We start from the raw sequence: 17,952 nt of genomic DNA, 5'->3' as shown, positions 1-17,952 counted from the left end.
TCTATAAAATCAATGTTCATTTTATCAGGAAAAAGAATACACACAAATAAGACAGCTATCCAAATGACTAAGCTGCAGTACAGTCTTCACAAATAAATAACAAAAAGAATAAACCACTTCATAAGATACTTCTTCGAAGATACCATATATAATATTGACAATAATGTCATAAATAGTGCAGGAATCAAATCAGTAATTTGTAAAAACAGTCAAACATAATTGCTATATTAACACTAAACTTGTAAATTGAGTTCAGGCCCTTATACATATATCAGTGCCAGGTAATTTTAATTTTTGGTTCACTATATTTAGATCAAAGATAAAATAATTTATAAGGTGCCGATTTGTCTAGGTGCCGATTTGTCTGGGTGCCGAAGTGTCTTTCTCGGGTGCCGATTTGTCCGGATGCCGATTTGTCTGGGTACCGATCTGTCTAAAATTCTTCAAAACCTATAAAATTTAATATGTGTTTTGGCTCGCGCGTAACTGCAAAGATTTCACTATAGTTGAGGAAATGCTAATCAACGTTTATATTTAGATATTTAGAAAACAAGGTATATATAGAAAAAATATATGAGCCATACGGAGATGTGATATAATTTCCAATGAAACAACTATCCACCAGAGACCAAATGATGAAGATATAAACAACTTATGCCACTTTCATAGATGTCAAGAGTTGGTGCTGTTTGTTTTGTAAGAATATTCGAAATTGTAAGACCATACAGTTGTCTCTATCTTTAATGTTTGATATTCTATTCCAAATATATCTTTCTAGCAATTGTTCATATTTATTAATGAATGCATTGGTTCTTCTGTCTATTTTAGGTCACAGAAGTAACATCTTATCAATTTAATTGGGCCTTAAAAGGCTGAACACGGAAGTTGTAAAAAAAAGTTTCTCTGAAAAGGTCTTTGTTTTAATAATCTATGCACAAAACCTATACTGTCATTCATTAAATCATTTCTGTTCTACTGTGTTGCTATCTAATTGTGCAGCTTTAGTTAATAAATGATAACAAATATAAGGTAGATTGCGTAAAAGATAGTACTTCCCCTTTCTTTCGTCGGTGAATGAAAAAAGTTCTGCTTTAACAATCAAAACAGTTTGTCCAATGTCATCCTACAAAACTGATATGGACTTCTTAGAATATTTTGGAATTCAGGAAGAGGGCGTAATTGAACCTTGTTTGTAACAGACCTATGTTGTCGTTGAATGATGTAATTTCCATTTTGACATAATTTTCATCTTACGTGACTCGATGAGCCATCAATAAAACAGTGCACAATATCGGGTTTCTTGATGAACAATTATGAGTAAAGAAAATACCCCCGGTATTCTATTATATTGATTAATCTAAAAAAAAAAAACCTAAGACATAGCTCGCAGCAGGATAACACAAAGTATTATTATTTTCGTTGGGGCCAGTGGAATGTCACTATCAACTAAAGGATAATTACAATAAAAAAAAAATCGATTTCTTTTTATGTTTATATTTTAAAAGATTAAGTTCAGGTAGATGATTTTAAAAAAAAATCTTTAATTAACGGGAGAGAATGTTCATCTTAATTCCAGAATTATTGAAAATATCTATCAAATTGTGTTCCTTGGGTCCTTCTGAATAACTTTAAGTAATATGAATTCTATTAAAAACAAATCCAACGTTAATAGGGATGGGGATTGACTTGCTACATGTCCCTTCCTTATTATTTTTTTTTAATTTTGCCCCTTTAACAATTTTACTGCTATAACTAGGAGATTACCATTATACTGACATCTCCAAGGGCAATCAGTATACTGGAAGTTAACAGTAAACATATAAATTAGTAAGAAAGAAATAAAAGAAAGGGAATTGTAGCAAGTCTAGGATGGGGATTAAAATAAACTATACGTTTGATCCTAAATGTTAAATTTCAGGATAAAAAAAAAATTCGTACATTGTAGGAAAAATGAAATGTATTTGTACTCGCTACGAAACAGGAGAAAAGCTCGGCGAGCCTCGCTTTACTTTCTTATTCTAAAGCTCGTACAAATAAATTTCATACAATGTACGAATATTGTCTTTATATACTTTTTAAGACAAAAAGAATATTCATATAACTCTTGACATTAACAGTTCTTTACAGTTGTTTTATTTCCATGGGTAGTGCTAGTTTTCAGGAATGTAACATTTGCTTGTATTGATGACCAAATTTAATCTGTTTATTTTATATTTTTTTATTTTAAGTTGTAATATAAAATTAGGAGTGCTACATTCATTAACCGTTTTAATTATTTGTTAGTAATGACACTGTCAGTAGTGTAGTAACAAACAATTTAAAACTTAATCATAATATATCTTATTATAATTGAAGCGAGACAAATAATAATTCTCATTATAACTCTTTTTCCGGATGGTAAATTTGTACAAAAAATGAGCATGGTATAAATATCTGAACAGATGTCTGAGAAAGTTTGGTGCAGCTTTGTCAGTCGTGCGCTCTTGGCACTTTTAACTTTAATATTGACAGAAAATAAATATTTCTATTCAGTGTAAATTGTCCTAAAACATATTTCTACATAAGGCACGTGTCAAGACCGTCAATGGAGGGGATTAAAGGACAACTCATAAATAAATGATAATTTCTGATCGTTTATTTCTCTTTAAAGCAGGCTGTGTCGAATTTACTTCGTATTATAATAATGTAAATATAATTTTCTGAAAAAAAAACAATAAAATATGTTGGGTATTCAAGTCAAATAATATGTTCACATTTTACTTAACATCACAGAAGCTAATTCCAGATAATTGGTAGATGATATAAAGGTCATATCCTAAATTTTCGTAAGAAATGTATTTCATTTGTCCTGGAAAATATATAACATACATTTTGAAAGTGCGATTTTTTTACATTCCCGGTTTAGAAATATAAACCCTCAGCCGGGAATGTCACATCGTATACCCTGTCTGCAACATTAATTAGACTTAATTTACGGATTATTCCTGCCTAACTGTATTTTCAAGCACGAGGTATTTTTTTTTTGCATTCACCATGGAGTATAAATATTCAATATAATAAGAATCAGAATGTAAGAAGAGAAATATAAGAGTAAGAATTATAATAAAAGAATAAGAATATTCATTGTTCCAATTATGGCTCTGCATTTTTTACGTTAGATATTATTTTTTCCAATAAAGTATTTACCTTTTATATGCACTGTTTTTATTTAATGTATGCTATGTATTTTGACCACCAGACATATTGATAACCCAACATGACTTCGCATACTTGAAAAAGAATTTTTATTTGCAGTGAAATTAATTTTCCCATGTATGCAATATTTTTAATTATACTCTCAGGCATTCATTTAGTATTTGGTGTGTAAATAGCGTGATTTTTAATTAAAAATGTACTACGTTATCATGGCTGTAGAATAGATCACAATAAGAGAAAATTTCGTACTAACAATACAAATATTTCGGACCTAATTACTATTTCTAAAAATAACGACAGACAATATCTGTTAACCAAGCTCTGTTCTTTACCTGTCAATAAATTACATCAAATTTTGGAGGATTACAACAAAATTCCAGATTGCAGTTCTAAGTATGAAATCTTCCAAATTGAAATTGCATACTGTTATTCTCAACTGTTTCCCAAAATTGATCGCCCTGATGATCATAAAACATTTTTTTAAAATCAAATATGTCAATAAAGGTGTTGATTTTACAAATATTGCCGGTATTTTTAATGATCATGCTGTAAAAGAACAAATTCCTGGTTATTTTGATAACACTGAGCTCCCTCTCGTTGATAATGTTTAAAATAAAACTACTATATGTTTTTAATTATAGAGAGGTTTGTGAAGATGTTAATATCAGTGACAATACACATACGTCATGACATTGCAGTATACAGTAATTCCAAATACATTTATGTCCCAACGGCCCCCTACCCACCCCAACCCCCCACAAACACACAGTTTCCATTATATAACAGGAGACCTTAACATAGTCTAGGACCAAGAGTTGAAGTCATTCCTTAGAAAAGCTGACAAAATCCTTAGAATCCTTTTTTCAATTCAGTAATGAAAAAAAGTTGATATTCGTATTAAACATTTTAAAGAACATTTCACTTCTAACAACAACCATAATAGCCCTATTTCTCGTATCAAACATAAGCTAAAAGAACTCGGCAAGGAATTTGTTTTTGTCCCGGTTGATAAGGCTGCCAAAAATATCATTATTGTCTGACGTAATTTTTATATTGAGGTTCTACAAAAGGAAATCACAAATTCACCAACATTCGAACTGACTCAATTTTCTGAAAAGAAATCGTTCACAAACATAAACTTTTTGCTACCTCTTTACAAGCAGAACCAAATAACATGAAAGTTCCAACTATGTACTGGCTTTCGAAGCTGCAAAAAACACCTTACAAATATAAATTTATTTCTTCGTCTTCAAGTCATTATTGTTCCACTACAAACACTTTTAGATATTTGGATGATGTTTTGGCTCTCAATAATAACGACATCAGTATGTACACTAAACAGATTTATACTGTTGAACTTACTTTAGATAAAGCTAATACTAACAAATAACACTGCCTTTTCCTGGATCTTGATATCTATATCTCTAATGGGAAGCTTAATACTAAAATTTCCCAAAAAAACGAGATGATTTTTCATTTCCTATTGTTAATTATCCGTTTTTAGATGGGGACGTTCCCTTGTCACCATCGTATGGTGTTAATATATCTCAGCTTGTTCGATTCGCTCGTGTATGTAACAACGTATTTGATTTTAACGAAAGAAATCTCTGTATTACTGACAAATTATTACACCAGGGTTTTCGATATAACAAACTTGTCAAACATTTACTAAATTTTATCATCGCTACAATGACATCATTCGTAAATATAAGTCAACATACATGTGTCTTATACGTTCAAGTGTTTCACATCTAATCTTGTATGGTAATATTTTATACAAAGCACAAAAATGTCGTCATTCACTGCAAAAGCTAACCAAACCTTTACACAGACTTATTCGGAAGGGATATAGTTACGATACTGTTGTCAAATTATTAAAGATGGCATTTTTTGGCAAATTAATATTGATTCACTCATAGGGTCTTTACATCGGAAATAAACACATTTATTCTAAATCCAGTTGTTAGCATGGTACGAGTTATATTCTTTTTGTATAACTTATGATGGCATGATACTAAACTCCTAACGGGTGGATTGGGTTTATTTTCATACTATGAAGACATTATCGTCTTGTTAATTTATGTTTATCATTGTCATTTTGCTTAGTTTTTTCAGCTACATATTTTTCCCCTGTCCCAAGTCAGGAAACTCCAGCCTTTGTTAGTCTAGCGTGTTCTTTTCTTTAATTTTGGTTCATTTGTATGTTTAGGAGTTTAGTGAGGCGTCCATTTCGCTGAACCAGTATACAAAATTGTTCAGGGACCAGCTGAAGCCTGCCTCCGGGTGCGGTATTTTCTCGCTGCGTTGAAGACCCATTGGTGGCCTTGTGATGTTGTCTGGTCTTTGGTCCGGTTGTTGTCTCTTTGACACATTCCCCGTTTCCATTCTCTATTCCTTTGAAGGATGCTCATCATTTTTTACTCTTTTTTTTGAGTATCTGACATGCAGATTAAGACTACGTCACATAGTGACGTTCGTTATATGCTTGACGTTATTTTGATTGCAATAGGTTTAAAAACGTCTTATAATCCCCGGCTGTTTCTGGGTTATACCACGAAAACAATCATGTCTCTCGTGATTTGAGACACAGACACGTCAATTCTGACATCGTACGCCCGGTATAGTCAAGTCATTGGAGATGGTTACCGTTATACTTGTTAAAGAGAGGCAAAATATACCAAAGGGACCTTCAAACTCATAAGTAGAAAATAAACTGACAACGCCATGGCATATGATACAGACGTTATATAAGAATAAAGAAATGTGGCATGCTTGCCAGTGAGACAACTATCCATGACCAAAGAATGAGGATGTAAATACTAACAGGACACCGTACTGCATGCAACAATGAAAACCCATTCCGTATAGTAAGTTATAAAAAGCCCCGGCATGACAAAATGTTGAACAATTCATAAAAGATAAACACCACTTGATTCATACTTAAGACAATAAACAACAACCGAATATGACAGACAGTAGCAAACGACAATTTGGGAATCTGGGAAAGAACAGTTATTGATGTTTATATTATATTTGTTTAAAGTTAGTTCATTTTTGTTAATTTCCGCAGTATAATGAGAGAATTTGTATCATTCAAACTAAAAATATTATGGAATAACATTACTAATGAATGGCTCCGTTGCTTTCTATTCAAAGTTCTAACATTTTCAGGATTCATAGCCATGTTGTCTTATGGTTTTATAAAGTGGCAGTAATTACATGTCAAATTAATACCTTAGCCTGTCTTGTGCTGAAAACATCCCCATACCTTTAATAGCATATAAGAGCCAACTGGTTCTCGGAATTTGAGAGTGCAAAACAGACACTTCGGATCTGAGAAACAGACAACATATGCCCCTATATTGTGATTAATAGCAATACGATACAAGAAAAAGCCTGCTATTAAAATATCTTAAAAGGGCGCAATTTCTGCCCTAATGTATGCTTACTATTGTTCGATAAATTTATTTCTGAAACTACACAGCTTATCACAGTTCTAGTAGGTGTAACTAGCATACTTATTTATTTTTTTTCATCACAGAAGAAAGGTTTTTGTAAGTTGCATCAAATTAGTTTGCAATAACATTTTTCAAACGATCATTTGATTCAATAAGACAACTATGGTTTTAAAAAACTGTGTGAAAGTGTAGTGTGGATAGTCGTAAGGACATAACTTTCAGCCAAATTTAAAAGATCACCAATAGCGCATAATTAACCTTAAACTTTCCAAGTGTACTTTTGCACTCCAAAATAATTAATTCAATTATTTTTATATTTTTTGTTTAATAATAAGTTCTTTAACTGCTTAGTTCTGGTAATGAGATGATTGTCTACTATTTGACGCTTTGTGGAGCGCACGGCCTGGCATGTAGAGGAATTCATGTTATATTTAGGTGTTTAGCAATAATGTTTAGTTAATTGATAACAAACTAAATATCTATACCGACAACAACAATATTCAATATCTAATTACCGCGTACAATAAGTTACCTTTCAGAATAAATTTATCTAAAGGATCGATAAGTTTACCTGGATCATATCTTAGTTTATGGGCTTGATAAACAACATCAACATAAAAATTTAGATGTGCTGTCTCGTTTGTAATATGTTTTCTACAGGTACTAGCATATTTTCATTTTTCATTTCAGTTGCAGCAAATAAAATTGCAATCAGATTTTTAAAATGTCCGTTTAATGCATGTATGAACATCTTACAGAATTTTGGTTATTTCATATTAGATCTTAATTCGTATTTTGCATTGGTGTCATCGTGGTTATATGTCATTCTTCAATCTACAGTAAAAGAAATCATTCTTGCATTAGCATAAAAATGCTCGTGGGCATTATCATGTAAATGCCCGGAGATATTATATTGCTAATGCCTCTTGGGCTTTTAAAATTACGTCACTTTTAAAATTCTTGGTTTCTTAAATAAAATAAATACGAAGAGGGCATTACCGTAACAAATAGTCTCCCATTAGAACAGTTAATTCGACTGCAGCATTGAATACGTGAATTGATCTTTATCAAGGTCTCTCCCTTATTTTTATTTCAATTATTTGATTAGAAAAAATGCAGTCCACTTATCACGATAACCCCATCATCGCTATATGGCTGCCGCCGGTACCAATAAAAAAAACAAAATATTTGATTCAATACATTCCTATCTGACTTGGACGAAATGATACAATCTGAATGCCCTAAAAAGTGACTGACTAACCCCTCTTCTGATCTGACTTGGACTAAATGATACAATTTGTATTCCCTAGATAAGTGACTGACTACCATACCCCCCCCCCCCTTTTAAACCCCACCCACCACCCCAAATCACAGACAAACCACAACTAACTTCAAACATGGGTGCAATCGTTACTTAAAATAATGAATTTGACAAAACATATGTTAAATAACGGCTTAAATCGCTGACCAATTTGCTTCAAAGTATCAGTAAACAGAATTTTATCTACACTCCGTATGAAATTTTAAATTTATCATTGGTAGTTGAGTTTTTATTCTTCTTAACTAAAGATAGTTTAAATACATGTTACCTTTTACATATAATGTATATATATATATATATATATATATATATATATGATTATAAACCCATAGCTAGGATTCCTCTTTCATAGGTAACGCTATTTAATTCCTTTTCTATTTTGTGGAACATATATTATTTTTCTTTATATTTTTAGTTGCTTTTTAATTCTCTCTGCCATAGGAGAACTTGATTAAAAAGTGTTTCGTACTTAAAAAGTATTCTTGCCTGATGCGGTTCTAAACCGTTTGGAACAAAATTTGTAACTTTAATAATCAAAACCAGATTCTTGTTTTAGTTTCAATAAAAACAAGAATATCAATGTTGTAAAACATGATGAAATAACGTCAGACTCTCCCTTCGTAAATTATATGGGTTTGAGCTACAATACTACCAAAGGAATTTACATATATTCAAATAAAACCACATGAGCGAAAAAGATGAATATTTTTGCAACAATGTTTAATGTATCATTTAATGACACCCAATCAACATTCATGACAATATTTGTTCGCTCCAAAACATCTGTATTCCGATTCTAATTAATACGAGACGATATCCGCAACGACTACGATTCATAAATGGCCTCCAGGGAGAACGCAAGAAACAGTCTTTTGAACAATATCCAAATGGTTAATTTTCAAAATCTGATTTATCAAATATTGGAGTATCTTTGATTTGAAGAACAAGCGTTTAATATGGCTTGTTAAATAATTTTGTTAAGTACAAAATTAGTTGGTTCGAGTAATTCATTGCGTTTCAGTGATTTAGACGTTGATGTTATTCATGGTGGATTAAACACGTGACAAAGTTCTACTGGCACGCGTCGAAGTAAACTCCTGGGATTCATATTTACGTTCATTACCATATCAATGTTTGGTAAGAAAAGCGGATTCTCTTATAAGATATATCGACAGACGGAACAACTTCATTAAAGTAAATAACATGGACAAAATATTCATTCTGTGCATCATAACCAATCTCGTTTGGTGTCTTTAATTTTCAGTACTCTTATTTATGTATAATTCAATTGCAAATTAAAGGGCTTTGACTTGTTGTTTTAGTCGTCTGCAGACGTTAGCCAGATGAAAGGTTTATGATCACCGAATTTTCTAGCAATTGTGTATAAAAGTAAACTAAGTTGGGAGAAAAAAGCAATAAGCGTATTCGTTTCCTTTAAAAAAACAAACTTTTTTAAAAAGTGTATACCGAAGCATAGTTGACTACTTCGATTTGGTCATTTTAAATTATAAAAAAATCTATTTCACTTGAATATTACCGGTTTATGAATACGAACCCGCAAGTTCTATACAATAAGTTCCGGCTTCAACGTTTAGAACGGTTTCGAATACTAGAATACTGGGCAGAGAAATCGTCAAATACAATTGTATGAGAAAAATTGCGAAAATTGTGGCATTATGGAAGAGAGATGTTAAACCGCTACACATTGGAAATATTCGTGTTCATCCGTTTAACATATCCTGCATGCTCAACCAGAAGGCGATCAAAGAGTTCGAAGAGGAATTCAAATAACGATTGATTAATTAGCTTTTTGTCAGCAGCAACTAATTATCAAATAATTTACTTTTGGATTTAGAAGCTCTGACATATTTATCAACTAAGAAATATGTATTTGAAAAGGGGCGGCTTAAAAACGAAAGTTCCCACTGAAAAAAAAAAACTGATATGACTTTGTCGTATAGTTCTCTCCCAACTAGACTTCACTTTTGATATATGGGGGGAAAGGGGGGGGGGGGTTAAAGTATGAATCGGACTTAGCTGAGTTGATGGTATCATTTATTTCAAATTCAGTGTGATCCAGTCGATCAGAAGGTTTCAAAAGGTATTACTGCAGAAAAAATTGTGTATTTCTATAAAAGCTCAACAAAGATACTAACAGGCTTATACTTTAGTACGACAGATTGTAAAAGTGTGTGGCAATGAAACGAAAATATACCTGTTCACAGGCGGAAACCCAGTTGAAATTAAAAAAAGAAATGGAACTCTTTGTTAGAGAAGATAAAAAGGGCCAAGTTGGTAAATCTGAATTGTTTATATCTGTTTTCATGGGCTTTAAAAGTCTAATGAATGTGCCTAATTTAGGATTTTATGCATCTTTTGTATGTGTTTTTACTTAAATCATGTTATGGAGCTTCGAGATATTTGTAAACCTTTAAATTATAGAAAAATTTTCACAAAACAGGCGATTGTGGTAGGTGCAAATACATGTGGATCTTTTTTGTGCATATGCATAAATTCCGCCGAAAAAAATTCCAAAGAAAGATGATAAATCGTTGTGTGACTTTTTTATTACATGGTGTGTTGTAATTGCGACTTTCTGAAATAACAAATTAAGCTTAAGAGATGGTCAGATTTTTTTTACAAGGTTCTCCCAAAAATGACCTGCTTTCCCATTCATAATCAATGCAGATATCCATAATTTATTTAATGAATAAATTCTCGCATTAATTTTGATATAAAACAAAAATAAGTTGACGGCTAATAAAATATTTTGTTGTCTAAAATAGTAGTTTAAAGAGTTAATCGAGAGACACTATCGAAAAATTATTGCTAATCAAAAGAGGAATAACTGTATCCCTCTTTTTCAGAATTATCCCTTCACTGCAAATACTCACAGTTTATGGAAAAATTTCAAACTATATATAACTTACTAGATATTTTAAATATACCTGCAGATATTTAGAGGATAGACAACCCAGATTTTTCTAAATATTCAAATGATCACAGATGAACTTTGCCCATTTCAACTCAGTCTTACTGAATCAAATATTAATAGTGACCGATGTCCCTTTCAAAGCCTTGATAATGTAATTTCTTATAGTAGTCTTCCTACCAAAATTTGAAGATAAAAATAATTATCTTCCTACCAAAATTACCATTACACAGAACTACTTTCTTTCCTGTTGTTTGTTGTCCTTTCCTTGTGACCCGCTGACCCTTGCTATGTAATTTCTCGGTAGGTTCGATGTGCGCTTGTTTGCAAGTGATGTCTTAGATTATAATGAACGTAATAATATTTTGAGTTCTAAAAAATCTACAGCAGGGATAAAGATATAACAATTCAGAACGTTTAATAAATTGTATCCCAAATATATAATTTTAGGTCCGGTTCGCGTAATGACTATTTAAAAGATTTTATCCTAATGTGTTTTTTCACAATAGTAGTAAACCGCTTTTGGTGGTCAGTATATAAAATGTAAGTTTGCACGAGCTTCATTAACGAGTTTTGGGCAGTGGCAAGTGTTGTGCATCAATCGTTTTTGTAGTTTGAAGTTCAATTTCGTAAAGACACGTTTACTATATAGAATGTTCTGAAGTTTAGTTTTTGTTAAGTTGTATATACCATAGAATGTCTGTTGTGTTTTTTTTTATAAAACGATTTAAAATGTTTGGTACATATTATCTATATGCTTCTTTGCAGTCTTTTTTTATCTGATCGTAGATGCAATGTTCATCAGTACTCAGATTGTTTGTGATAGTATGAATCCATCTGCAGATATTTCGTAGTAAATAGATATTTTACACACAGTTTTTTACGGTAATATCATTTATATGTTTTGGATTGTCATTCGAATTCTTCTTTTAGGCTTAATACTTTTATTAATAACGGTTATAATTATACAGTTGTTGATGAATTTGTTGGTGTCTGGTAGTTTTAGGAATGAACATCAATATTCGCTAATTTATTGTTTGAAACAAAGACTAAAATGCTTCTTTTATGTTTCTGCATTGAAATTATACAATTTGTTCTGGTCATTGTTCAGGATGTTTTCCTGTTCTATTCATGGCTTTGCTGTGTGAAATCTTCTATGAAGTGCAGCAACCGATATTAGAGTAAAGGACGGGATGATTTCAATTTTAGTTGTGGTATGTACCTTTGCTTTTAGCTAACACTATCATTGTAATACGGAACCGTACATATATGACTTTACTGTATGAAACCTTCTATGATGTACAGCAACCAATATTAGAGTCTAGGATGGCATGATTTCAGGTTAAGTTCTTGTGTGTACCTTTGTTTAGCTTACACTTTAATTAAGGTGCAGAACGATGTTTATGAATTTGCTGTACGAAATCTTTTATGATGTACAGCAACTGATATCAGAATGTGATACGGCATGGTTTAAATTTAAGTTCATTAATGTACTTTTCGTTTGCCCACACTATTATTGCGATACAGAACTGTGCTTATGACTTTTCTGTATGAAATCTTCTTTGAAGTATAGCAAACAATATTAGAGTGAAATGGCATAGTTTCAAGTTTAATTCTTTTTAGTACCACTTGTTAGCTAACACTGATTAAAAATACAGAACTGTGTCTATGGCTTTGCTATATGTTATCGTCTGTGATATATAGCAACTGATATTAAAGTCTAAGACGGCATGAATTCAATTTCTTTAATGTACCTATTGTTAGGCCAAACTATAATTGAAATACAGAACTGTGTTTATGTCTTTGTTGTACGAAACCTTCAATGAAGCACAGCAACCGATATCACAGTGTATAACAGCGTGATTTCAATTTTAGTTCAGTATGAACCGTTTGTGACTCCACGCTAAAATTAGAATACAGAACTGTGTTTGTGACTTTACTGTATCAAATATTCTACCAACTACAGCAACCGATATTAGAATGTAATACAGAACTGTGTTTGTGACTTTACTGTATCAAATATTCTACCAACTACAGCAACCGATATTAGGATACCGAGTGTAGGATGACATGATCTTTGATGTACGTTTTGCTTAAACTTTAATTAAAATGCAGAACTGTGTTTATGACTGTGCTGTATGAAATCGTCTATGAAATACAAAAACCGATATCAGAGTGTAGGATGGCATGGTTTCCAGTAAGGTACTTTGAGCCGCGAGCTTCTTTAATATGGTATATTATTTTTAATCATTATTGTTAGAGTGATTTTCCTGTACTGTTTTTTTGTATGTTCTGTTATGTATTTTCTATATTGTATCAGTATATATATAATCTTTATGTCATGTCTTATAACCAATCAGTTGATCAATTTAAAGTGTTATATTTGGACATGCAAAAAGTATACGTAATAACGGCTTAAATAGACTTTGCAGGATAATAAAAAAATATGTAAACGAGTGAATAAAAATAAGAGGATGTGGTATGATTGCCAATGCGATGACACCCAGCCAAAGACCAAAACAACTATATAGGTCACCGTACGGCCTTCAACGATGAGAAAAACCCGTATGTTTGTTGGAGTTTTTTTATTTCTTATTTATCTGTGAACAATTTATCAAAATTTCTCTTATAAACTATGTCATTACCAAGACTAGAACTACTGAAGCAATACCGTCCGGTATACTTTTGAAACCTTCTATTCAGGCACGGATCCAGGATTGGATGCATGTGCAGGCACGTCCCTGATAATTTCCAAAACCTTTTGATGGTTGTTTTTTTTTAATGTTTTTTTTTTGAGGTTTTTTTTGCCAAAAAATTATATTTTTTTCTGATTTTACAAATTCTTCTTTTCCATTACGTTTGTACGTACAGACAAAAGTGTGGGATATTTAAGATAAAAATAATAAAGTTAGTGAAAAACGAAATATATACAATCATAAAAATAAGGCTGGATGGCAAACACTTATAGCACTATATATATATATATATATATACTCAATTTATCTACGGTGTTTTACACTTTTCATAATGCAATGTAGTGATCTTAAATAAAGTCAATAGGTGCAAATAACGAATTAGGATTGTGGACCAAGGTTAAGAAAAGCTATTAAAACATGATCCGTAAACATTATTTTAATAAATGCTAACCTCTTAGCGTTATTAGCCAGAAACAAAACACAATGTAATAACAATTGACAATTAAATTTCTTAAACTGGTATTTTAAATACTACATAAAAAGAAAGCATTAAATTCTTTGATAATATCATTGAATATATTCGTTGACTTTCTTGTTCCTAGATTATAAAGTATTAATAAAGTAAGTGATCAACAGAATATTTCTTTTGAAATGGCGTTACGTTTGACTTTGTTATACTTGTGCTTTGAGTTCCAAAAGCAAAAGCACTGCTTCTATAAAAAGTACAGAATAAACAATTTCAAAAAAATATATACCTATAATCTCGCCACAATTGTCTTTCATAAATTAAAATATTAACTTAAACCTATTACATTATATAATCTGCAAATATTGTGGACTCGAAGATTCGAAGAAAATCGGGAGCTGTTCAAGGCCTAGAAGATTCGTAGAAAATTGTGAACCCCTCTCTCTCTCTCATCTCGTGCAGTAAAATTGGTACCGTAAATGGTATTACTAATACTAGGTCGATACCTCTGCTGATGTACTGTTAGTCACTGAGGGTATCACCAGCCCATTGGCCATGCAGTCTTTCGGTACTTGTATGAAAATACGGATAATGTTTAATGAAATTTGCGGTTTAATATTAAATTGTTGAAATAATTTTGTATCCCCCACGTGCATAGCTTTGGTCCCTTGTCTAGGTTTGGCTATACTGTTGGTCCTTTGTGCTTTTATAAGCTCTTCAATGTTTATATTAGGTTTCGAACTTATAAATATTTTGGCTTCGAGAATTACTGTCCAAAATGCGCATCTGGTGCAATAAAATTGGTACCTTTTATGTTATCAAATCATGCTTGCTTGTCCTACTTTTGTTTTCAATGTTTACATGTGATTCATGGACTATAAGGAAAATAGTATATATATAGCTGACATCAGATTGTCCTTTTGTGTACCCTACTCAGGTGAAGGAAGTCAACTTGGAAATATTTGATTGGATGTATGAGAATAAAACAATCTTTCATTTATTTTATGAATAGCTGTAGTTTGAATATTTACAATATAAATTTTGAAACAGTTGAGAAGATATTTATGAGAAATCTTCAAAAAAGCTTCTGATTTTTCATAAATTTCATGTAAATTGACGGTTGCCTTTGATACTACATACAAGCTCAATAGGAAAACGGCCATGTCACCATTTGATATCTATTTCTAAAAAATTACATAAGTTGTAGAGAATACAAACATTCCCAGTGCAGAGATCTGCTAAATCACACACATAAGTTAGTTAGTTATAACTTTTATTAAATAGTAAGAAAGGGGCAGGAACTATATAATAACATCGGTTGTCAATTTTTAAAATGAAAAGAAACTTTACATTTATGTATTAAAAATGTTAAAAGAAACAAACTAAAAATTTTATTATAAACGTCTGGGACTATTATACTTATATTTGTATAATAGTCCCAGAAAACGTGGATAATAAATTAGGAAACTAAACCCTTTCCCCCATATTTCGATGATATTTGTTAATTGGTAGTTGGTTTACGTCGTATATTTCGATGATTGATTGTTAATTAGTGGTTACTTTACGTCGTATATTTCGATGATTTTAAATTATTGAGTAGTGGTTGTTTTACGCCGCATATTACGATGATTGATTAGTGCATGGTTACTTTACGCCGTATATTTCTATGATTGATTGTTGATTGGAGTTTGCTTTACGCAGTATATTTCGATGATTAATTGTTGATTATTGGTTGCTTTACGCCGCATATTTCGATGATTGATTGTTAATTAGTGGTTGCTTTACCCCGTATATTTCGATGATTGATTGTTGATTGGAGTTTGATCTACGCCATATATTTCGATGATTGATTGTTAATTAGTGGTTGCTTTACGTCGTATATTGCGATGATTGATTGTTGATTTGGTATCATAACATGGATACGCCGTATATTTCGATGATTGGTTGTTGATTGGTGGTTGGTTTACTCCGTTTATTTCGATGATTTGTTGTTGATTGGTGGTTGGTTTACGTCGTATATTTCGATGATTGGTTGTTGATTGGTGGTTGGTTTACGCCGGTTATTTCGATATCACTATACTGATCAGTATATTGTAGTTGATTATAGTATTTTATATCTTTTGTTCGTCTCTCTCTCTCTCTCTCTCTCTCTCTCTCTCTCTCTCTCTCTCTCATAAGAGAAATTCATTTCGTTTTTGAACATTGCATATGTAGCACTTTTCTACTACGTGGTTTTCAAGAGAAAAAGACACACATATATAGATATAAATAATTTTTAACCACAAATAAACATAACAATTATACAAGTACATAGTTAAACATTTTTACATATACGACGTATTTCATCTAATAAAAATTTGATAAATTAAAAGAAAAACACTTTAATATTGTTAAGATTGTTTCAGAAAATGTGTACTGTTTTCGGTCTGCTGAAATAACACATTTCCGATAAAGGATTGTTACTTTTAAAAGGTCAATAACTTATTGGTTACTTACTATATAGGGTATGTGAGTAATTTGTAGGCACACATATCTATAGCTATATATATATAAGTCAAACCAAAACATATTTCATTATTTTGTATAACAAGATTTTTTTTTATCCAAGATAACAATGGAAGGTTTATGTGAGTTTTTTTTTGTTGTTGACTGTAACAAACAGTTCTGCTGAGAAGCAGTGAAATTTTAAGTATGTGTAGAAACACTATTGATCCATGTTATGATACCAACGTACTAAATTTTGTCAAAGAACCACACAATTTTACAGAAAGTTTGCCTTGTAATAAGCTATAATGTGAATGTATGATCACTTTACCGTAAGGAAGTTTACATGAAGCTTGTTTTAATAGTTATACAAGAGGATTTAGTCATGGTTGATATTAGTTCTTTAATCACATTTAATGGTATTTTGGTAGGAAAATTGTTTTAAACAATTTGTACAAACTTTTATATAAAATAGATACATAATGTTTATAAACCATGCCCAGTATTTTATTTTAGCTTTTACTTTTATTTTATGTTTGTTTAAGATTTTACATCTAACTTAAACTTACATATTAGGCAGAATAAATGTTTTGATAACCAAAGTAGTGTTCGCACGTTGAGAAAATCCGAAAGTTTTTCTACAGAATTAGATGTGACAGGTCTATATTTTGATAACCCCTCTTAGTATGGAATGTCTGTTTAATAAGTAAAAATCACTTTTGTCTTATTATTATTTAAATATTCCAATTTTTATATAGATAGTTTATATATGTCATGTAGACTGTTTATGGGACTTACAGATTTCACTATTCTCACAATTATAAAGTTATCCGTTACATAAATGTTTTCATTCATAAATGTTTCCCAAAGATTTTTCTGCTATAAAACGTCACTATTTTTAGACAAACATTACTCATTACTTTTTCGCATGCTTTATTTTGGTCTATAGTACGGGATTTGACACCTAAACAGTTCATTTTTTGTTAAATGTAATCACCTGCCTTTGAGTCAAGAACTATATAGATATACCAGCCCTTTTCCTACTAGCAAAACTATAGTATACCCCCGCTACGAAATTCGAGAATACGTGTTGTATTAGTACATAAGCAACTGTCGAACTGTGAGGTCTCAAAAACGAGTTTGACCCAGAAATATATGCATGTGTATATACCAAGCGAAGAACCTCGTTTGTGATTGTCTCATGTGATATCTCAATGCTTTTTATTTGGAGAATTCAGTATGACTATTCTATGACAAAAATTGCTCATTTCTTTTTCGCATGCTTCATTTTGGGTCATAAGAATCGGTTTTAAAACCAAAAAATAAAATTTCTGTTAAATGTTATTACTTGCCTTTTATCGTTTAAAAATGAAAACTATTATAGCATATAAAATTGAGCC

This window comes from Mytilus californianus, unplaced genomic scaffold (assembly GCF_021869535.1).
Source record: "Mytilus californianus isolate M0D057914Y unplaced genomic scaffold, xbMytCali1.0.p SCAF_1, whole genome shotgun sequence".
Classification (NCBI taxonomy): domain Eukaryota; kingdom Metazoa; phylum Mollusca; class Bivalvia; order Mytilida; family Mytilidae; genus Mytilus; species Mytilus californianus.
Note: the sequence above shows the minus strand (reverse complement) of the source record.